General features: G+C 43.0%; 1 long non-coding RNA gene across 1 annotated transcript; it reads right to left on the reverse strand.

Moving 5' to 3' along the window:
- Window positions 1-233: 233 nt before the first annotated feature.
- On the reverse strand, window positions 234-19,193 carry Gm41672. Its single transcript, XR_877198.1, has 3 exons — window positions 19,044-19,193; window positions 13,451-13,646; window positions 234-316 (listed from the first exon to the last, which is right to left on the reverse strand). It is a non-coding gene; the product is annotated as a predicted gene, 41672 (long non-coding RNA).
- Window positions 19,194-23,276: the final 4,083 nt, after the last annotated feature.

Below are 23,276 nucleotides of genomic sequence, written 5' to 3' on the forward strand. Positions count from 1 at the left end.
AGGAAGCAGGAGCTGATGTAGAGGCCATGGAAGGATGTTATTTACTGGCTTGCTTCCCCTGGCTTGTTCAGCTTGCTCTCTTACAGAACCCAAGACTACCAGCCCAGGGATGGCACCATCCACAATGGACCCTCCCACCCTTGATCACTAATTGAGAAAATACCTTATGGTTAGATTTCATGGAGGCATTTCCTCAAGGGAGTTTCCTTTCTCTGTGATAACTGCTGTGGGGCAATGGGCTATGCAGAGACAGCCTGGTCTCCAGTCAAGCTGAGGTCTAGAACCCCGGTGGGATCCGATGGGTGGTAATTTCCACCTACATGAGACAGAAGGTGTTCGATCATGTCTCTTGGATCCCTGGCTCCTGTCAAAGTTACCGCTCCCACAGCCCCCACAGGAGAAACACGTGGCTAGCAGTCACATAGACAATGTCCCAAGCTTCTGGCATTCTGGCTAGACTCCTCCCCACAGTTACCTAGCAAAAACAAGATAGCAGCCCAATATAAGAGGGGCTGCTTGGCCCCACCTCGCTCTCTTAAGCTTTCATTTACTCTTTCAAAGCTTTTACCTCTCTTACTCTCTAGCCTTCCCATCTTCCCCCCACCCCCTCTCTCTTTTTCTTCCCCTTCTCTCCTCATGGCCATTGACAGCCTCTCCCTCTCTCTTTCTACCTTCTCTTTTTCCCCCTGCCTTTCTATAATAGAGCTCTAAAACCATAGACTGTCTCTGCTCATCAAGGCCTGCCATGCTTGAACGATGGGATAGGCTTTCTCTTAACAAGTCGTGTCAACCTCCCACCAGCAGGCCTTCCTACGTTGCAGCCACAGACCAGACTAAGGACTCTTGCCTGCTTGGGAACCACCCAGAGGCACCTCTCTCTCTGCCCTCTTCCTTTATCTCCGGGGCCGAGTGCCACCCTGGGGCCCCTATTCTGTTCTCAGCTTCTTCGCCGTATCCAGTGTGGGATGCTGGAGATTGAGAACCTGGTACCTGGGGCTGCCCCTCGTCCACCACCCGTTGTGTGGGGTCAGTGGCCTAATACAGCCAGATGCCCAGCCGGGGCCACATGTCTCCCTGCCCAGAGCACAGGAACTCTGGAGGGATGTGGGCACTCTCCCACTCTCCTCGTTCCACACACCCACGGCCCAGCAAACTGCAGCTTGTGTCAAGTGTACACACAAAACCAGCCAGTACAACAGTATTTCTCAATACTCAGTGCCAGAGTACATATGTCCACAAAACAAGACACTTGTTTTGTTTCTTCTTTGGTAACAAAACTATTATACTTAGTGCTACTATGGATATTAGTATATACCTTTCTGTATAAACATTTTTTCCTTCTTTGAACACTGTCCCAGGAGTGGGATTCTGGCTCATATGGCAATGATGTCTAACCTTTTGTAGAATGGCCCAACTCTTTTCTTCATTATTTGTCCTTTTTAATCTGAAGGAGCATTTAAAAGATGGAAAGTAGTGACTTGTGCACAAACGAAGGGTAGATTTCCTGTGCACGACTTTCACAGCACATTCCTTGTTCTCTTTCATTGTTGTCAACCTGGAAATCTGATGCTGAAACCAGAAAGAGCAGGATCTTATTGTTTCCTGTGCAGGACTGCTGAGTGATCATGAGTGGAACACTGGTCAAAGAGATCCGAGGGAGAGCCCAGCAATGAGCCAGCACTCTCCCAAAGAAAATAATCCTTGACCTCCAAGCAGATTACATCCTTTTTCTAAAGAATCCATTTTAAATTATGTGTATATGGGGGGATGGGAGGAATATACACACGTGAACACAGGTACCCACACAATCCAGAAGAAGGTACCAGGTCCTTTGGAGCCAGAGTTACAGGCTGTTGTGGTCCATCTGGTATGGGTACTGGTAATCAAACCGAGATCAGTATATGCTTTTAACAGCTGGGCCATCTCTTCTGCCTTAAGGACTACATCTTAGACATGTCTGTTCTCTGTATTCCTGGTATCTGTTCACAGGGTCCTAACAGTAACCTTTTAGGACTTGATTGATGAGTGAATTGATAAAGGAATGAGAGTAAAAATTCATGTACAAGGAAATGTGCTAAGGGGTGTTCAATAATCGATGGAGGATGGGAGAAATGAAGGAGGAGGAGGAGGAGCCAGGCAGGTAGGCAGGCATAGGGCATGCCTCTAATCCCAGAACCCAGGAGACTGAGGCAGGTTTCTGGGAAGAACCACTTTCAAAAAAAACCACACGCAAAAAAAAAAAAAAAAAAAAAAAACAAAACAAAAAAAAAACTGCAGAAAAACACCCTTCTTCTAAAATGTTCCTAGCAGGAATATTTTCCTTGGCATCTGCAAGCTGATGGGTAAGATCATACGCAGGGGACATGTGTGCTGCTCTTTCTTCTGTTTTGGAATGAATCAGTCTGTGCTCAGGGTGCTGTCTGTTTCTGTGGAAGAGGACCAGCCTTCCCTTTCCATTTCTTGTGCAATAATCACTTGGTGTTTTCCTGTCTGTCATCCCTGGTAGCCTAGTGGTGGGATAGCCCAAGCCTGTCTGTCCTGTCCAAAGGTTTTGCCTGCTGCCTTCTGCTCTGGCATCCTGGCCCATGCTGAGGTGCCATTCTGGAGACTCCAGGGACAGCCTGGCCCACAAGGAGATAAGACAGTTCGCTAACACAAATTGAATGATCCAAGCCTCCAGTCCCAATCAAAGAGATTTACTGTGGTTTTAAAAAGACATGAATGTTGACTAGTGAAAAGACACATGGAGGCTGCATGGCGCAGAGAGCCTAGATGAAACGTTAAATGAATGTGGCACAAGCGTCTCTCGCCCTAATCAGCCGTGAACAATGAGATGGGCCCATGCTGTCTAGCTCCATGGCCCCCTTTAAGAATAATCCAAGTTTTCATTAAAAAAAAAATAAGGTGCATGAAAGTGCTATTAAGAATGTTGGCAAATTTTCCTTTGTCGAATGTTGATCCCTTTCCATAGAGATCAAACAAAGTGTGCTTACTCACTGAGTCAGGCAGGAAACCTCTGTGGAGGTGGGGGTGTGTGGAATAGAGGGCCCTGTATTGTTGCAGATGGTCTCTCTGCATGGATGAACCTCAAGATCTTGTCTCAGTTCTTTCCTGCAAAGAGGGGGCTTGCTCACCCTGAGACACACAGCATGGTATTGTGTGGCCATGGACCCTGGTGCTAGTGGTCTGGAACGCTGGGCTGATGTTATGTTTGGGGCTCTTCTTGGGAAGCTGTAGGGGTTGTCATGTAGTCCCTCCAGGGTGATTGTATTTTGTGGAGGAGAGAACGTGCGGCTGACAGTGAAACAAATCTTTTCTGCTCAAGAAGATGGGCATTCACTTGCCAATGCAGAGTGTGGGATCAGTGAAGTGGCAGCTCAGCAGGGACGGTGACAAATGTCTTTTTGCTTGTTTCTATACGATATGAGGATGTGTGTGTCCCTGTATGTGAATGTGTTTGGTGATCAGAGGTCAACCTTGGATGTCATTCCTCAAGAGCCATATTTTTTTTAGAGTAGGAACTTGAGGTTGGTCAGGCAGGAAAAGCGAGGATACTTGTCTCCCCTTCTGCAGTGCTACAAGTAATAACACTGCATCAACAGGCACCAACGCTTTAAAAACGTTTTACTTAGGTTTTTACATGGGGACTGAGGATCAAATTCAGGCTCTTGTGTTTGTACAGCAAATATTTTATTGACTGAGTCATTTGTCCAACTTTCCCTTCTGGCCCTCTTGAGACAGGTTCTGACATAGCCCAGGTTGGCCTCCAACTCCTTTAAGCTAAGGATAACCTTGAACTCCTGACTCTCATGGTTCTACCTCTATAGTGTTGCTCCCACAATTGGTTTATGCAATACCTGGGATAAAACTCAGGACTTTCAGAACACTGGTTTAGCATTTTTACAACTCAGCCAGGTATTCAGCCTCCGGGAAACTCTATTGTGACTTTGTAGAAATTCTTGCTGACCTTGGAGAAGGTCATTTCATCTTGATGTTTGTACTGTCCTGCTTTCTGCTTTTCACAGTGTGAGCCTCAAATTAATCAGTCTCCCACATTGTCTCCCAGGAAAACTTAGGTATTGTTTGTCAATCAGCTCTCCAGTGGCATCATGGGACAAGGGGGAGGAGCTAGGCACAGGGATTTCTAAATTTCCTTTGTAACAGTTTTGCTCTATATATTGTCATTTAGTCAAAGATGTGATTTCCCTAAAGTGAAGTCTTCCTAGGTTTTGTTTTTACATTAATAGTTAATGAATTTCTGGTATTCGAGGTTGAACACAGGATCTTGTGCATGATGGGCAAGCACTTGGCCACTGCATCATTTCTCTAGCATTTAAAAAATATTTTCTTTTGAGACAAGGCTTTGCCAAGTGGTAGAGACAGGATTTGAATTTGTTTTCTTTCTACCTCAGCTCCCCAAGTGGATGGGCCTGTAGCGTCAGTCCCACTGATAGATGGGTGGATGGATGGATGGATGGGTGGGTTCATTAAGACAAAGTCTCATATGTTCATGTGCAATCATACTGGGTTTATACAACAGATGCTAGGCAGGCATTATGCCTACTAGTCTACATTGCACGAATCTGTCTGTGTGACACAGGCTGGTCTTGAACCCCCAGGCTGGCCTTGAACCTCAGATCCTTCTGCTTCTGTTCCTTGGGATTGTAGACATGTACTTCCCTCTAAATTGCCTTCTCATGTTCAGAATTATGATCCCAAAGCCTCTTGCAGTCCTCTACTCTGCCTTCTTCTCTTTATTCCAAGAAAAGTGAGACTCTTGCCTGACTCTAAAACCCGAAAAGGGGAGATTCAAAGCCGCCAACTTTGTTAGGAGTTCCACATACTCTGATGGTCTCATTTAAAAGCGGGGGCATCTTTGTGTCTAGCCCCATGGCTCCCACCCGAAGTCATCATTGGTTCCCTAAAAGAAGAGATTTTCTCCTAAACAGTCCTCTGCTTGTGTAGGGTGTGTTGCATTCCCAAAGTCTTGCTTAGGAAGGTGTGTGTGTGTGTGTGTGTGAGAGAGAGAGAGAGAGAGAGAGAGAGAGAGAGAGAGAGAGAGAGAGAGAGAGAGAGAGAGATCTCCACAGCCTGGAAACTGGTTGTTTGGAAGCTATGCTACTGAAGTGACCATCTGCATAGATAATTATAAGTGGTCTCTCCTGACTGATCTCCCTGTGCTAACACAGACTGAGAGGAGGTACCCCTTTGCGACTGCTGCAGCCTGGGGTGGAGAGGCCGGAGAGGAGATCATGTGTCCTCCTTCACTCCGAGGCACACAACCTGCTGTGTGGACAGGTGCTGGCAGCGTGGTGTCCATGGGCAATGAAGCCTGCCTGCCCTGCAAGCTGACATCTATATCTCTGTCTATCTAGATCTTAAAACTGACACGACATAAGGAATGTCACTTTCTATTACTCCATGGTCTCATGTGTCCCTGTTGCAGTGAAAGTCCGGTCAACAAATGTCATGGTCACAGCTGTCCTCTTACCCCAGCTTGATGGGACAAACCACTGCAGTGGGGTTGAAGAGACAGCTACCCACACTGGCTTCATCTTTTAATTGTGGTTAACATCCAGTATTTTCTGGAATGGTGGAATGATTGTTCTTAGTGTTTGATACTTTTGGCCAAGTTCAACCTTATCTTTGCTGAATATAGTTGTTACCTTTGTTAAATACAATTGGCATTTAAATATGATATTCATAGACCTTGGTGCATGACAAATTTTATACTCTGATTTTCAAAATAGATAGTGTTGCTTCAGAAGCCATATGTTAGATCAGTGTGGGTGTAACTTGGGTCTGTATATGCCCCTTAATCTTGACTCTGGGACTTTCCTGGTTTTGACTCTGACTTCTTGCCAATTCTTTATCCTCTGGCACTCTTTCCTGTTCTGAGGGAATCTCTGGCCAGGCAGTTTTTGGTCCCACTGGGCAGGTATAGAAAATCCCTGGCTGGGGAGACAAGCACTTCTGGTGTAATTCTCTGTAATTAGGAGTAGAGAACCTCCTTAGGTTTGCTGAGAGAAGCTAAAATCTTCTGAGGGGGAGCCAGTGTTTTACAACTGAGAGATGATGACAAATATGTTCCCAATTATGTTTTAAAGCAGACTTTAGGCCACTGCAGGGAAGGGTATCGGTATGTAATAGACCCCAGTTTACTTGTCTTTAAGATAAAGGATATTCAATGTTTAGAAGGAGTTTCAAGTAAACATAAGAGTCTACTTATTATTTTTAGACATTTTATAATTCATCAGTGAATTTAAATAAATTTTCTTTGGCTCTGTTTGATATTCTCTTAAAATTAAAAAATATTATTTTATGTGTATGTATGATTGCCTGCATGTATGTGTGTGTGTATGTATGATTGCCTGCATGTATGTGTGTGCATGTCATATGCATGCAGTGCCTGCAGAGACCAGAAAAAGATGATGGATGCTAGCAGTCTTTTGGGTGCTGGGAACTGAACCCAGGTTCTTCGGAAGAGCAGGCGCTACTCTTATATGGGACCGAGAAAGGCAGTCTGTATTCTGGTAGAGTGAGATCCAGTAGAAAACTCTACAAGGGATGGAACAGTGAGCCACTTTCCCAGACACAGGAGCCTGACACCATGACTCAATTCCATAATCCTGTGATTATCAGTCACGTAGACAATGTCCCAAGCTCCTGGTATTCTGGCTAGACTCCAACCCCACAGTTAATCTGGCAATAGCCAGGTATGTGCTTCCTCAGTTACCTAGCAACAGCAAGATAGCCCAGCTTACTATAAAAGGGGCTACTTGGCCCCTCCGCTCTCTCTTAAGCTCTTGTCTCTTCTCTCTCTAGCCTTCTTGTTCCCTTTCTCCCCCTCCTTTCTCCCCTCTCTCCACGTGGCCATGGTCAGCTTCTACTTTCTTCTCTTCTCTTCTCTTCTCTTCTCTTCTCTTCTCTTCTCTTCTCTTCTCTTCTCTTCTCTTCTCTTCTCTTCTCTTCTCTTCTCTTCTCTTCTCTTCTCTTTTCTCTCTCTCTCTCTCTCTCTCTCTCTCTCTCTCTCTCTCTCTCTCTCTCTCTCTCTCTCTCTCTCTCTCTCTCTGCTTTTCCACAATAAAGCTCTAAAACCATGGATCATCTAGTCTCTGCTCATCAAGCCCCACTGTGCTAGAACAATGGAATAGGCTTTTCCCTAAAGAGCCACATCTAATCTCCCGCAGGAAGGCCTCTCAGTGTTTCCAGCTACCAGGCTGGACCAAAGACTCTCACCCACATGGGAACCACCCAGGGCCTTCTCCCTCTGCCCCCTTCTCCCTTCTGCCCACTTTGTTTTCAGCTCTTCTGCCACATACAGTGTCGTCTGGGATGTCTGAGACTGAGAATCTGTTGTCTCTGGCATCCGTGAGGCCCAGAGACCCCAGACTGCTCCCTCTCTATCCCAGTAGACTGGGGTTCTGTGGCTTCCCACAATGAGACACCCACATGGGCTGTGGGGAGAGTGCATCTGCCCTCCCAGAGCCCTGAAGCTCTGGCAGGTCACGGGTCATCTCTCCCACCCCCTTTATTTCCTCATGCCAGGCGCCCCACACTCTTAACCATAGAGCCCTAGCTCCTTGTTATCCTTTCTAAAAAAACAAAACAAAACCAGAAAATAGCGAAGAAAGCTATTGTCTATTACTCAGGTGCCATCTCTTGACCTCTGACCTCTTTAGCACTTATCATTCATTCTCCAAAGTGCATCATTAGTGTAAGTTTTCTCTCTGGGGAAATCCATATCACTTTCTGGGAGATAAGGTGCCTATGCAGAGAAGAATAATTTATTAAAGTATTAAATTCTTAATGAGATGACTTGTGTTTGCTTTGAACTCAGTCTAACCAGCACATTGTGTGTGTGTGTGTGTGTGTGTGTGTGTGTGTGTGTGTGTGTGTGCTTTCCTGTAGACACCTAGACAAGTTCACTGACACTGAACTGTGCACTATGCCCTTCAAGGTGGTTTTTGTTTGCTTTCTATTTACATGGCTCTTTTGCACTATTATCTTATTGATTCTTCCAAAACTGGAGAATAACTTTATTGTATGTTTTAGATTAGGAATGTAGCTCTGGAAGATATAAGAAGGTAGATTAAATGAAACAGTGTTTTTGCTATTTCAGGCGTTTAGAAAATATAGAAAATTAGTGTAGACATTATATTATTTGCTTCTTAAATATTTTGGAAGAAGTTATATTGGATTCTTTTTGTAATGTTTTCAAGTTCCCTATTTTTTTTTTAAAAAAAACTCTTTTAAAAATATTTCTTTAGGTTTTTGATGTCATAATTGAACTACATAATTTCCCTTTTCATTTTCCTTCTTCCAAACCCTCCCTTATAAATTTCCTTGCTTTCTTTCAAATTCATTTTTTTTATTAACTGTTTTTATAGATGTATATCTGTATATATGTGAATATATATCCATATATCTCTATCTTTCTATCTATATCCCTAAATATATAAATATAGCCTGCTCAGTCTGTCTAATGTTATTTGTATATAAATATAATCCATATATCTCTATCTTTCTATTTATATCCCTAAATACATAAATACAGCCTGCTCAGTCTGTCTAATGTTATTTGTATGTGTATTTTTCGGGGCTGACCATTTGTTATGGGATAACCAGTAGGGTGCTCTTCTCTCGGGGAGACAATTTCTCTACTCTCAGTACTCCTTAGTTGTTTGTGTGGTATGGAGGCTTCATGGTCTGTCTCCTACCAGTTTTAGCATGTCCATTGCTGTTGTCCTTGCTCAGCTCATGTTTAGGCAATCGTTTTAGTGAGACTTTATGGGTTTGGCTTCTGACATTACTAGAAGTCACAACAACCTCCCTGACCCTCTGGCTCCCACCATCCTCCCGCCCCTCTTCCACCACCATCCTCCAGCCTGAGATGTGTCGCTTGGCATTAAGCTTCTTGTGCTTGCTTGTGTCTTCCCTAATGGTCTCCGTCTTCAAAACAAAAGCTCCTTAAGGAGTTTTGTACATGTGAAAATTTTATACCATAGACCAAGTTTATTTATTGTATATAGGGTGGTTTAGGCTATACATTTCTCTTGAATGAGTTTTAGTAGTTTAATATTTTAAGAATCTCCTCAATGTTAGTACTTTTCTGTTCTACCTAAGTTACAAATTTATTAGCATCAACTTCATAATATTTATACTCTTTGTGGTAGCTCTAAGAACGGCAGCGATGTCCTATAGTAAAAATATTAAAGTCCAGTCATGGTGCTTCTTCCCCCTTTAGACCTTTTATGTTCCTGGATGAAAGACACACACAGCCTTTATATTTTAAGATAGCGTTAGGCAGCACGAGAGTTGGGCATCTACTGACCCTCCAGGCTGTTAGAATCTATTTTCCTATCAATAACCCCATCATCACTTACTATGTTTCATCTGGGCTGCTCTTGACTCCAATTAGGCAGCCCTCCCTGCCATGTTGTCTTGGCCCCTAGCCCATGGCAGTCTCCTCCTCTCTCCTCCCCCTCCTCATGGTACTCTCTCCCAAAGCCCCCCAAACCTCAACCTCATCTTTGTCTCTTCTGCCCAACTATCAGCTGTTAGCATCTTTATTCACCAATTAGCATTAACTTGGGGCCAGGGTGCCAGGGGCTACATGTGGACTCCAGGTCTTAGAGACCCCTCACTTAGTCTTACAATAGACAGTAAAAGACAAAACCTCAACACTGTCCTATTTCCTATCATGATGATGGTAACTTGTGTTTTCTTCCCTTTATTTTTCATCTGTCTTTTAGAGGTTTGCCAGTTTAATTTATAGTTACTTTTGCTTCTTGTTTTTAATTTCATTAATTTCTATATTTACACATAGACACAGAGCTGTATTATGGCTAAACATCCAATCTAACACCATGATTGTTCTACGTGCACACAAAAAGAATGTAAGTTCTGCTACCGTGGAGGGCAATATTTCAAGACTGCCAATCAAATTTAGTAGTAACTGCTGCTCAAACATTCTGTAACTGCATTTTCTGTCCATCAATTACTGAGAAGAGCGTTGAACTGCCCTGCTGTCCTGTGGATTTGTCCATTTTTCCTTTAATTTCATCAATCTCATGTATATTTTGAAGCTTTATTTTCAGTGTATAAATTTGAAATTGTTATATCCTCTTTGTGTGTTGACTCCTTTATTATAAAATGATATATTTTACAATAATCAGGTGATAGTCTATGTTCTAAAACCTATCTTGTCTGATCCAGAAATTCTTTCTTTTAGTATTTTTATGAGCGTAATTTTCCAGCTTTTTACTTTTAACTTATCAATATATATATATATATACTACTTTTCCAATCTAGTCTGAGACTCTGCATTCTAACTGAGGTGTTTTAAATACTTATTAATATATTCTATGTAATTATCTGTCTGATGAAGTTTAAAACTGAGATTGAAACTGTTGTTTGATTCTTTGTTACTCTTGGGTTCTGTTCTGTCTACTTTTAGATTTGTTTATTTTTCTGGTTCTTCTTTATCTTTCCTTTTGCTCATTAGTTTCACCTTCTTGTTTTATTGCTATTCTTCATTGCTTTAAACACTCTTTTTGCCAGTCTTGGAATCTCTGTTACTTCTATGTTTCTATTGATTGATTTTCCAACCATTCTTATAGAACACATTTCTTACAGCACACAACGTTCCTTTGAGACCTTATTTGTTCAAATCGAACATTTTAAAAGGAATATTACATTGCTGCCTGCTGTATTCTTTTGTTAGAAAAAAACAAAACTACAGAGATTTATTTTTGCTAAGAGTGCTGATGAGTTTCATGACAGCCAGAGTATATAGTAAATCTTTTACTCAAACAAACAAAATGTATTTTTATTTTTAATTATGTATCTTGTGAGGGTTTGTGAAAATGAATAAGATTGCTCTTGGAGATCAGAGACATTAGGCTCATGGAGCCACATGATGTGGGTGCCAGGAACTGAATTTGGGTTCCCTAAAGGAAACTTAGCTCTTGACTGCTGAGACATCTTTCTTAGTCCCTGGATTTGTTGTGTTTTTCACAATGTTATCCAATTTTTATTCTAGTGCATTCATTTGAATCAGCAGGATTTTGTTTTTATTGTTGTTTGTTTGTTTTGTTAGTGGACTTGCTGTTGATTTCAATGCTAAACATTGAACCAGAACCATTCTTCTATTAGGCAGGCTCTCTACCACTTAGCTGTGTCTCCATCCTGTAGTGGCTCATTTTGATTTGCTTTTAAGGAATGTTAGGAATGATCAAAATCAACCTTTAGTGAATCTCTAGCTTAATCTCATGTTTATGACAGTAACTATATACATCCCATCCACCATCTTTGTCTAGTAGCACAGATGTCCCGTGTACTATGTGAACTTTTAAAATCAAAAAGAAACTTCTTTGGTTGCACGTGTAGGTCAGGACTCATCCAAAGTCCTGAGGAGACTTTCCTACAAAGACCTGGAATTACCCCCATGGCACAGGTCGTCTGCTGTTCCTGTGTCAGCCTTCTTGACTTCTCGGAATTCTGATTGCTTGCACTGACATCTCTTGTGTGGATTCTCCTTTCCTGCACAGAAATCTAAAAACCACCCCATCCATTTTTAGTTCCATACTCTGTGTAATCACCGCCAATGAGACCTTCAGTTCAGAGCCTGAAGACAATTCATACTTTGTTTTGGTTGCTTTTGAGTATAGGAAGATAGACCAAGTCTCTGCTAGTCCACAGTGAGTAGAAAGCCTGTCTCGTATGTTATTCTATCTTAAAAAGCAGCATTTTAGTGGGAAAATAGCAAGTCCAAAGGAAACTTTTTTTTTCTTCCCTTGACCATATGGGTTTTTGATAAGAAATCAAGGACTTTGCTTTTATTATTATTTTTCTTATTCTTTAATCTTTTTTTTTTTTTTTTTTTTACAGTTCAGTTATTATTTCTTTCCCGGTCTGCTCTCTGACTGGGCCTCATCTCATAACCCCCACCCCCGTCCCCCTGTCTCCAAGAAGATAAGTCTCTCAAGGGTTAGTTGCATCTTCTCTGACTGATTCCAGATTTGCAGTCCTCTGTTGCATATGTGTCATAGGCCTTATGTCAGCTGGTGTATGCTGCCTGGATGGTGGCTCAGTGTCTGAGAGATCCCTGGGGTCCAGGTGCTGGCCTTCCTTCTCCTTCTCCTTCTCCTTCTCCTTCTCCTTCTCCTTCTCCTTCTCCTTCTCCTTCTCCTTCTCCTTCTCCTTCTCCTTCTCCTTCTCCTTCTCCTTCCTTCTCCTTCTCCTTCTCCTTCTCCTTCTCCTCCTCCTCCTCCTCCTTTTACTTCTCCTTCTCCTCCTCCTCCTTCTCTCCTTCTCCTCCTCCTCCTTCTCCTCCTCCTTCTCTCCTCCTCCTCCTCCAAAATTTATTTATTTTCTATGAATACACTGTAGCTGTCTTCAGACAAATCTAGAAGAGGGCATCAGACTCATTACAGATGGTTGTGAGCCACCATGTGAGTGCTGGGAATTGAACTCAGGACCTTTGGAAGAGCAGTCAGTGCTCTTAACCTTTGAGCGATCTCTCCAGCTCCCAACTGCTGGTCTACTTATGAGATCGCTCTCCTCCTCAGCTTCTTCCAGCTTTTCCCTAGTTCAACCACAAGGGTCATCAACTCCTGACCAATGGTTGGGTGTAAGTATCTGCATCTGACTCTTTCAGCTGCTTGTTGGGCCTCTTGGAGGACAGCCATGCTAGGCTCCTGTCTGTAAGCATATCATAGTGTCAGGCCTTAGAGCCTCTCCTTGGGCTGGATCCCAATTTGGGCCTGTCCCTGGATCTCCTTTCCCTCAGGCTCTTCTCCACTTTTGTCCCTGCAGTTCTTTCTGACAGGAATCTAGAAAGCCCAAAGGAAACAAAAGATTTTTTTGTGTGTCTGTGGGCACCTGTGTGGAGGAAAAATGAAGGTGAAGAGACCTTTGCCTCAGCTGGTTCATTCTTAGGGCTCTGTCCATCTCTGCTTTCTCTCCTCTCCTCTCCTCTCCTCTCCTCTCCTCTCCTCTCCTCTCCCCTCCCCTCTCCTCCCCTCCCCTCCCCTCCCCTCCCCTCTCCTCTCCTCTGTTACTCACTGGCCTGGAATCTGTCAAATAGGATTGGCTAGTCATTGAGCCTCGGGAATTTACCAGTCTCTGCCTCCCTACCCTAGGGGTGGGATCACAATAGCTTAGATACTGTTTCCTCTATGGATTCTGGGATTGAACCCAGTTAAGGGAAGCACTTTCCTGATTGAGTTACCTACTTATTTTCAAAAGGTAATTTAAATAATAGTTTTTTAAAATGTAATAGTTGGTTTTTGTTTGTTTTCTTTTTAAATCTTTCTCTGCTTCTAAGCAGAGCCTTCATTGTAAGGCATTTGTCTTCTAGAACTTCAGGACATTTTGAACCTGGTTATATTGAAAAGCCGAGTGCAATTAAGAAAGCTGGGTTGGGTTTATTTGCACACTGACCTACCTCTTCCTGGGCCATATGTTGTTTGCCTTGATGATCACAGTGTAGGCAGACACTCCTGGGAGCTTCCAAGATGGCCAGGTTCTTCAGTTTGAGCAGACATTTGGCTAGGTACCACTTAGTTCTTAGAAGAACAAGGCTGAGCTGTCTTCACTGTGCCTTCACAAGGACCCTCTCTGAGGACCCATCTGTTGAGACACTTGAGTGACAAGCAACACTGTTAGTATCAAAGAAGTCCAGGAAATGAACTTCTCCTAGGCAGACATCAAAGAGCCCCTGAAGGCGAAGGGAAGTGCACATGTCCCCGTGAGCAGGACAAGTCGAAGCATCAAGCTGCAAACATCTGATGAGAATCTCATGTTTTCTATTAAAAAGGCAAGAGGAAACTCACTAATTTAACCCTGTATGCTGCATATGTTGAAATATTGTACATTTTGTATTCAGTGGTCCACTGTATCACAATACTCAGCTTATTTCTCTACCACTAAACAATTAATTTTGAGAGTGAGGACTGGGGTCGTACTAAACTGCCTAGATGCCTGGACTGACTCTGTCTCCTGAATGTTTGGGACCCTAACTATGTATCACCAGATCCAGTCTTGGTATAATTTTAAAACATTATGTGTGTGTGTCTGAATGCATGTATAGGCACCGTGTACTCATATCAGGAGCCAGTAGAGACTAGAAGAGGGTGTCAGCAACTGTGGGACTGCAGTTGAGCTTGTCTGACTGTCTGCTTCCATCCTTACATCAGCAGAACAATAAGAGTCAGAGCGTACAGCTTGAGGAAATGAAGAGTTTCTAAAGGAGACTTGTGTGCCCTCAGCTCCCAGACTACTGAACTAGAACAATAGATCCATGGAGTTGGAATTTTTCTGGGAATCTCATGCTGGGGAAAGAAAAGGTGGAAGCTTTGGGTCCAGCCAAAAGAGAAATGTGCCTCCCAGGAAGACACTGCACATAGTTCTGACAGTTTATCAGATTGCCTTTTCCGATTGACTGAAGCTGATGATGGGCGGATGGTGGGCAAGGCCGCTTTCTGACTGGGACTTGGTTACTCAAACTTTGTGACCTCTGTTTAAATCTAAATAAACACTTCACTAAATACTAACTCTTCTTGTTAGTGTCCCAAATTTGGTCTCGGTGGGAGGAGTGGTTGTTATCAGACCACTGTGTTCTTCTTCCTAATCTGTCCACATTAATAATCTCCTTTCTCTGCTTTTTTGGCTATTACTTGTCCCTTTAATTCCTCTTGAAGATGGGTGATGAAGCCTAGCCTGTTAGGGCTGCCAGGAGCCAGACTCTGACCCTAACAGCTTTACTAACAGTATTTCATCCTTTTTCCAGTGTGGTTTGAAGTTCCCTAGGACAGGGTTGGAGACAGAAGAAGCACTATGCTTTCAGTAACTTATGATGGTGAGTCAAGCTCGCTAAGATTGGCTTCAGTTAATAACAGCTTTCTCTCATTGAGCTCTGTTTTATGCCCCACTACCTCTCAGTCTCTCCTTAGTGCACAGGGTGGTTGACTGTGGAGGAAGAGGGTTGGGGGATGGGGTAATAGGGCTGTAGCTCTTACATGCCTCAGGCAGGGGAAACAGGCAAACTTATTTCTGCTGGCTTTGACAATGTTTGTGTGGGAGAGCGGAGCTGGAGTCATTGCTTTCAATTTACTAATGGCAAACAGACTTGGAGGGGTTAAGTAATTAGCCCATGGTGACTTGGGGAGAGCGGAGGGAGGGAGCGCAGCTAATTCCACTGCTCTTACCATTGTGCTTCCTGTGTGGCCCAACATCTCAAGAAAGTGACATTTGTCCCCTAAGAATGTATAGTTCTGTCTTTCTAAAGGCACACATTTCATGAAATGGATAAAGCAACCCAAGATATTGGGTCAAATCTAAGAGAGAGGAGAAATGAAGTTGATGCCTAAGACACAGCTCCGGTTAACAGAAGCCCTTCACTGTTGAGGAGTGCTAGCTCTGCTCGAACTTCTTTCCTCTGTAGGGAAATCTTAAAAGGCAGGTATCCCAGAAAAACAAACAACTAATGCCTGCACAACAAAACAGTTTGCTGTCAGTGAAAAGCCCAGGATTGGGGGTGGGGGGTGGGGGGGTGGCAACCGCAATGGAGATCTGTGTTTACTCAGCTCCCCCCCCTCTCTCTCTCTCTCACACACACACACACACACACACACACACACACACACAATCACTCCTGCCTTTTAATATTTACTTTTAAAAATTGTCTGTATGTTGGGAAGCACATGATTGTGAGTGCCTGAGGGCACCAGAGGGGGTACTTGATCTGCTGCAGAGAAGGCAGCTGTGAACCCTCTGACAGGGTAGCTGCCAGGAACTCCAGTATTCTGAGAGAACGTTGTGAGTTCTTAACCACTGAGCCATCTCGGCAGCCATTTTATTTGTTTACATACTTACTCACTTATAGATAGGTCTCGTGTAGCCCAGAGTGACCTTGAACTCACTATATAGCCAAGGATATCTGTTCTTCCTGTTTCTATTGCCAGAGCGCTAGGATCACAGGTCTGACCTACCACATCTGGTTTATTTGGTGCTTGGGATAGGACCCAGGGCTATGTGTGGTGGGCAAGCCCTCTGTGTCTTCAGGCTGGCTCAGCATTTTAAAGCTGTCATTTTAAAACTCATTGGCCCTGTCTGTAAAAGATGTCACTGTGCTTGTCTTGCATCGAGCTGCCCGCTAACTGAGGCTTAGAAACCTCTTGGGTGGTATTTTGCAACTTAAACAACAATAACAAAAAACCTCTGTTATTCATAGAAAGTCATGATCTGAGATAAATCCAAAAGAAGCGTCTTTGGTTTAGGTTCTGCAGTGCAACTGCTCCCCATACCTATTCTATAGTTAGTCAAGGTGTATTTTTCTGCATTCTTCAAGGGTCAAAATATAAACCCTGGAAAATAGTAGCATGCAAGAAATTTGGTCGCTTTGTTTAGACTATAAGCCTCGTTTCTCATTTGTAAGCCTCCTGTAAGACAAAGACTTTTTATTGCTAAGCCAGCCCCAGACTAGCAAATAAAGATTAAATACCGTTAACGATGCAATCTTAGTACCCAAGGACGCAGACCTCAGTTCAGACCAGAGAGCTTGGCTTGAGCTGGTTCTTTTTTAAGGTGGAAGCTATGGTTTGGTTGTTTTGAAAACTCACCCTAATTTTATCAGGGGTGCCTATCTTTTCTTCCAGTGGTTTATTTTGGTTATTTTAAAATTGTGTGTGCATGCATATGAGGAGAGATGCCTTCTGAGGTCAGCAGAGGGCGTCAGATTCCCCTGGACCAGAAATTACAGGTCATTATGTGCCACATGGCATAGGTGCTAAGAACTGAACACCTACTTTTAAGCTCTGCATCATCTCTCCAGCCCCAAATAACTCTCTTCTTGTATAAAAGACTACAAGGGATTATGTTCTAGAGCTGAGCTGTCCAGTGCAAGAGTCACTTGCTACCTTGCCTCTGCGAGCTTCTAAATGTGACTCATCCAGGTTGGTGGCAGAGCTGTAGATATTTCTGTGTGTTTGTTTCTGCAGAAGAGCATGTCTATAGTCCCAGGTAGGAAGACTGCAAGTTCCAAATCAGTCTCAGAGAGAGAGGGGGTTGGGGGGAGGGAAGGGGGGAGAGGAACAGCAGAGAAGGGAATGGAGGGGAAGGGAAGAAACAAAGGGCAGCAATTAAAGGGACAGGACTTGTGTCAGGCAGTGCTATTTGAGGACTAAGACAAAAGGGTGTGAACTGAATTCTTTTAAGTCTAGCCTCAGGATGGGAGGTTAGTGAGTGTGATAAACACCTCATTTCTGTGATTCCTTCGCTATATTTCTGGGTCTTCATCCTCTGAGCTAATATTGTTTAATAGAAATATGATATGGGGTACAGATATTTAAATTTTCCCTGTAATCATAAGTAGGTTAAAAGAAAAAGATAAAAAGAAACAGGTGAAGTTAATATTAATAAGACACTTGATTTATTCCACTATTTGTAAAGTAATATTTAAAATTGTAATCAGTGTAAAAGTGCCTGCAACTTTTTTGTACTAAATTTTTGAAACTTGGTGCCTACTTTTGGCTGTCAGCACATCTCAAGTGGCACCAATCAGTTTTCAAATGTTCCAAGTGTCATGTAGCTAACACCACAGTACAGAATAGAATAGAGACAGTCTTGGCTTTAAATTGGAATCTGGGACTGGCAAGGTGGCTCAGTGGGTAAGAGCACTGACTGCTCTTCTGAAGGTTCTGAGTTCAAATCCCAGCGACCTCATGGTGGCTCACAACGATCTGTAGTGAGACTGGACACCCTCTTCTGGTGCCTCTGAAGACAGCTACAGTGTACTTATGTATAATAATAAATAAATCTGAAAAAAATCAGAATCTGGAATAAAGTGAGACTAGCTTATAATTATGCTCATGCTTATTACAGATTATCTGAGAATGTAAATATGGAGTTCTAAAAATGTTATAAACCTAGATGCATGTGTCTCGGTATCTGACAAGGAGTCAATTCTGACAAGAGAAAAGTCCTGGTGATGTACTGACCCCCTATCCACCAGGACCTGGGCTAGTTTCTTTTTATTATGTATGTTATTCCATTAAAGCCTCAAAGATACTAACAGACATGCCAACACAGAAGGGGAATCTCACAGGGTCCCACCCCAGTCAAAGAACACAGACAACTAACAACGAGAGAGGGAGAATCAGCGCCTCCCATGGAGGAGTGCTCAGTCAGTACAGGTGGGCACCCCCAAAACTGTGCACAGACAAGCAACACTGAAGGGATTCTGCAGGTGGTTTATATACATTTACCCATGTGTGCTTGCGCATGTGTGTGTGTGTGTGAGAGAGAGAGAGAGAGAGAGAGAGAGAGTTATTGTCCTTTCACTATGATGAAGCATCATTACAGAACTAAGAGCTTTTATCCTGATCCACAGGCAAAGGCAGCAAGAGTGAGACTAGGCTTTGTGTGAGCTTTTGAAATCTCACAGCCCATCCCCAGTGACAATATCCTCCATCAAGGTCACACCTCCTAATTCTTCCTGAACAGTTACCAACTGGGAAATAAACATTTAAATACGTACGCATGCATACACACATATGTATATGTATATAACATATACATATATGGAGATCGTTTTCATTGAACATACACACACATACACATACCAATAATAATCAAAAGAGAAGGCCATTAATTTGAGAGGGAGTGAGGTGAGAAGAGAGCATGGAGGTAAAAGAAGGAAGAGAAAATTGATATAATAGATTTAATTGAAAAAGTAAACCTCTTGGAAGTTTCTCGGTGCTACTCAGGGTTAACTGTGCCCCAGATGGAGCAGGAGGCCCAATCAGAGAAGCACAGTAATCCAGCCACAGTGGAACTGCGTCCTAGCCAAGCTGCCCAGCTCAGTGGGAAGCTTCAGCACCCCTGCTCCTCTTTTACCCTGGACCCAAGTAGGCTAAACCACGGGTTTGAGCATAAATCACCGTTAAAAAATGAGAACAACTAAGTATATTATTTCCCTGTATAAATTTTATCTTATTAGTTTCCCGATACAAGATGTAAAGAAGCACAAAGATACTCACCTAGCAAGTTAGTCTAAAATTACACGGGACTTGAAGGTGGTAAATACAGTAGCTCATAGGAAGCTGCCACTGTCAGAGAGCATCGGGCAAGTTTGCTGCTCGTTTGTCTCATCCTCTTTCTCTTCAGTCAGCTTACTTTCTTGCTGGGCACTTTGAGAGTTTCTTAGTTGCTGACTCTCTTAACTGTAAAATGACACAGAAAACAGGAAACATAGTTCTGGAATTTGACCCTGGCTCATTTGCCAGAGCTCTGGCTTTCTTTTCCAAATAGTTTGGTTTCTTGCACACTCATTAGGGCCATTTTCCTATTTGGAAAAACCCAGGCAGGGGTTTGTGGAGGGAAGTGGTGAGGTGGGTGGCGCTGTGGAAACATGGTGGATGAGGACTGCTGGCCTTTGAAGGCATGTGAGAGAATAGAGCTGCAAGGGAGAAAGCTGCACACAGAGCATGCTTGCAATAACCCTTGAGTGGGTATAAAGGTCAGCTGCAGAAGGCAGGGTCCACCAACTGATGAGCAAACACACCACAATAACTTCACCATCTTCAAAAGAGATGCATGCACTGGCGACCGACAACCTCATAATATAAGGAATTTAGAAATTCAAGGAGTAACTTCACTCACATTAATTTCTTTGATATTTTAAAGATTCAATGAGTGCAAAGATTTAAAGTCCCCCTTGTTGCATGGGAAGAAAAACAATCCTTTTTTTTTTTCCTAATTCCAGAGTCTCTTTTAGTGTAGCACATTGGTGAGTTTGGATTCTTTACTTCCAGACAGATGAATGAAGCCATTCTAGAGGCTCTCCATTCTGAACAGCTAAAGCAGCAAGGGTGGTGTGCTTTCTGAAGGTTTGTGTTGAACTAAGACAGCAGGTAGAAGAGGGTCTTGCTGTGACCCAGCATCACTGTGTTTGAATATATCTCTAATTTCATATGTTGGAAATTGAATAGTGAACTCATGTCTGATGGTATTTATAGGACAGGTCTTTCAGAAGTATTCAATGAGGTCATCAGGGTGGGAACCCCATGACAAGGCTGTTGGCTTTCTTAGAAGAATAAGACAGACTTGCATTGACACAGCCTTTGTTCTGCCTCAGCAAATGATGCCTCCCTCCTCACTGTTGCATTATGTGGCAAGAAGGATCCTATCAGAGGTCAACTACATGTGGGTTTCATGACTTAAGAACAGAGAACTAAATACAATTCTTTACAAAGGACCTCAGAATATGATATTCAATTTCTGCAATGGAAAAAAGACTAAAACATACACATTTGGGGGAATGTTTTAAATCCTGGAACTAGCGAGGAAAGCCCAGGGAAATCTTACAATGTCCTGAGGATTAGACAGGAAGAGGGGCCAGGACATTTCTTGATCTGGGCACGACAGTTGTGTCTCCATTGTGTAAACTCTCACTGGCATTTACAGTGGCTTTCAGAAGAAAAGAGAAAAACCAAGACAAGAATAACCCCGATTCAAACCAAATCTCTATGGTGTTTGGTGTGTAAGTGGAGTTTTCTGTTCTTTACAGTGGTGATTGTTAGTCACGTGTGCTGGGCTAGATTGATTGTCAAATTTGGGGAAGAGAAAGAATTTTCCTCTGGGGTATACTGGCAATTATTTTTCAGTTGTTTTTGCCCTACCCTGGAGCATGAAGCCAATATCATTTTTAGGATCAGGTGAGTTTATCCAACATGATCAATTTCCTGTGATTGTCTGCAGTTGTCACTGGGGGGGGGGGACAGCAACTCTCCTTGATCACTTAGACACTAAAAGCTGTCACCTGGAAATTGACCAGGACATAAAACTCTGAGCCCCAACGACAGCCACAGGAAGATCAAGAGGCTAATAAGTAGTGGAGAGAGTGGGGGAGCACAAGGCAGGTTACCCTCACCCCTGCCCTTGCAGCGCCCACTAATGAGGTACAGGGCTGGGTAAGTGGTGTCAGGTCATAACACATCAGCCTCTCGAGGGCTCTGGCAGGGCCTGAAGAGTAATGCGACATGACAGGCAGTAAAGAGTAATGAGTCACATTCCCCTGCTGCTGAGTGTTGCCTGAGAGGAACCACAGGTGATAGAGAAGGCCTTTGTCACCACTGAGAGGAGAAAGGGGCTTCTTGGTCACCTGTACAGGGAGTGTTATTTGACAGGTTCTTAACTTTGCTGAGTACTTGGCATCGTGGGTGAAATAATCCCTCACTAGTCTGCGGTGGGGGGAGGGGTGGAAGTGTGCATGTGTGCTCATGTATGAAGTAAGTATCAGAAAGTGTGCATGTGTGCTCATGTGTGAAGTAAGTATCAAAAAGTATACTTGGGTGCTGTTGCTCAAGATGGTCATCTACTATTTTTTTTTAAAACTGTTTGAGAAGGATTGGGAGGTGTGGCCTTGTTGGAGGAAGTGTGTCATTGGGAGTGAGCTTTGAGTTTTCAAAAGTTGACCCTGTTGCCTGCCTCTCTCTTTATGTGTGTGGCAGTCAGAGGACACCTGTGGGACTAGAGGGTCCATGTTGTCCTCCCACCACATCTGTCTCTGGGTTCAAACTCAGGTCTTTAGGTTTCAGAGGCAAATGCTATCAACTGAGCTTTCTCCCAGCCCCTCGACTCTCTAGTTTTAAGAGCATTTGTTTTATCTACTGTCTTGAGTCTCCTTTGTTTTTGCTTTTTGTTTTGTTTTGTTTGTTTCTTTCTATCTATCTTCTGGATATTTCTGCTTTCCTTCTTCTTCCCAATTTAATGTAAGTCAATAAACACACTTTAGAATTACTTACAAGCCTTGCGGGTTCTTTGCTCCTTCACAATTACCCTTGCAGTCCCTCTTCTACACAAATGGGCCAGGGTGGTTATAGTTTTAAAGACCTTTTGTATTTTCAAGTTTTGTGTGTGTGTGTGTGTGTGTGTGTGTGTGTGTGTGTGAGAGAGAGAGAGAGAGAGAGAGAGAGAGAGAGAGAGAGAGAGAGAGAGAGAGAGAGAGAGAACAGGTTATTTGTGGTAACCAGAAGAGGGCATCAGATCTCCTGGAGCTGGAGTTACAGGGGACTACAAGCTAACTAATGTGGGTGCTGGCAATTACACTTGGGTTCTCTGCAAGAACAGTGCATTCTTTTAACCCCTGAGTCATCTCTGCAACTCAAGGGTGGTCTTCTAAAATGCAAGCCAAGAGCTCCTTGTTCACCTGTTTACAATTCCTGACAGTATCCCAAACTTCTTGCCTGTGTCTGTAAGGTGTTGTATGTCCTTACTCTATGAAATTCGTGTAGGTGATTTCACAGTCTGATGACCATTAGACTATGTTTCAGGACAAACTGGAGCTAAAGCTATGATGATGGTGGATCGGAGTCATGTCGTCACTGGGACTACTTAGCTGTTTATATGCCCTTTGCCATTTTTTTAAACCTAAGTCCCACCACTAGGACTCTGGAGATGGACTTGGTAGTGGGGGTGTGGTCACTGGGCATCTTTAGTGGCTCTTCTTTTTAAAGTGACCAGGATGAATGCATCTCCTTTCTCTGCCTTTCACTATTGCTTGGTTCTTGAGCAAACCTATAGGATGCTGTGGGTGAGCTGCTTGTTAGAACTGCCAAAGACCTAAGCATCCTGGTGACAGTGCCATTCCATCCCTGCCTGCCAGTCACACTGGTTTTCCTTTTATTCTCTATTTTTTTTTCTTTTTACCACAGTACACGAGGGTAAAGTATGATGGAGGATAAGAGGCAGACTTGTGACAATGTTGGGAGTTATTGGGCAGTTGCAGTTGCTAATAGCATCACAAACTGGCTTTCAGAAAATAGAGGCCCTTAGAGTCCTGACATTTGTTCTCCAGTGGACATGGGTGCCTCATGGTAGTGGGGAGGGAGAGAAAGAAAAGGAGGAGAGAGGAGAGAGAGGAATATTATTGCAGATTGTTCTTTTCTTTTCTTTTCTTTTCTTTTCTTTTCTTTTCTTTTCTTTTCTTAAATGTATCTTCTTCGATTCTTTAGATTTAATTTTTTAATTAAAAAAATTAAATGTGCATCTAATAGTATGTGCATATAATATCAGAATTCATAAGTCTGAAGCAGGAGGATTGTGAATTTATACGGTGAGACCATGTCTCAAATAACCAAGCAACAGTGATAACAAACGCATGATAAAATAAAATATTAAAAATTGTGTATTAAGTGGATAAATGTAATGTTTTGATTTATGTATATAGTATAGAAAAATTGAATCAAGAAAACTGACATATTAATCATATC

Source organism: Mus musculus, chromosome 18 (genome assembly GCF_000001635.26).
Source record: "Mus musculus strain C57BL/6J chromosome 18, GRCm38.p6 C57BL/6J".
Lineage (NCBI taxonomy): Eukaryota > Metazoa > Chordata > Mammalia > Rodentia > Muridae > Mus > Mus musculus.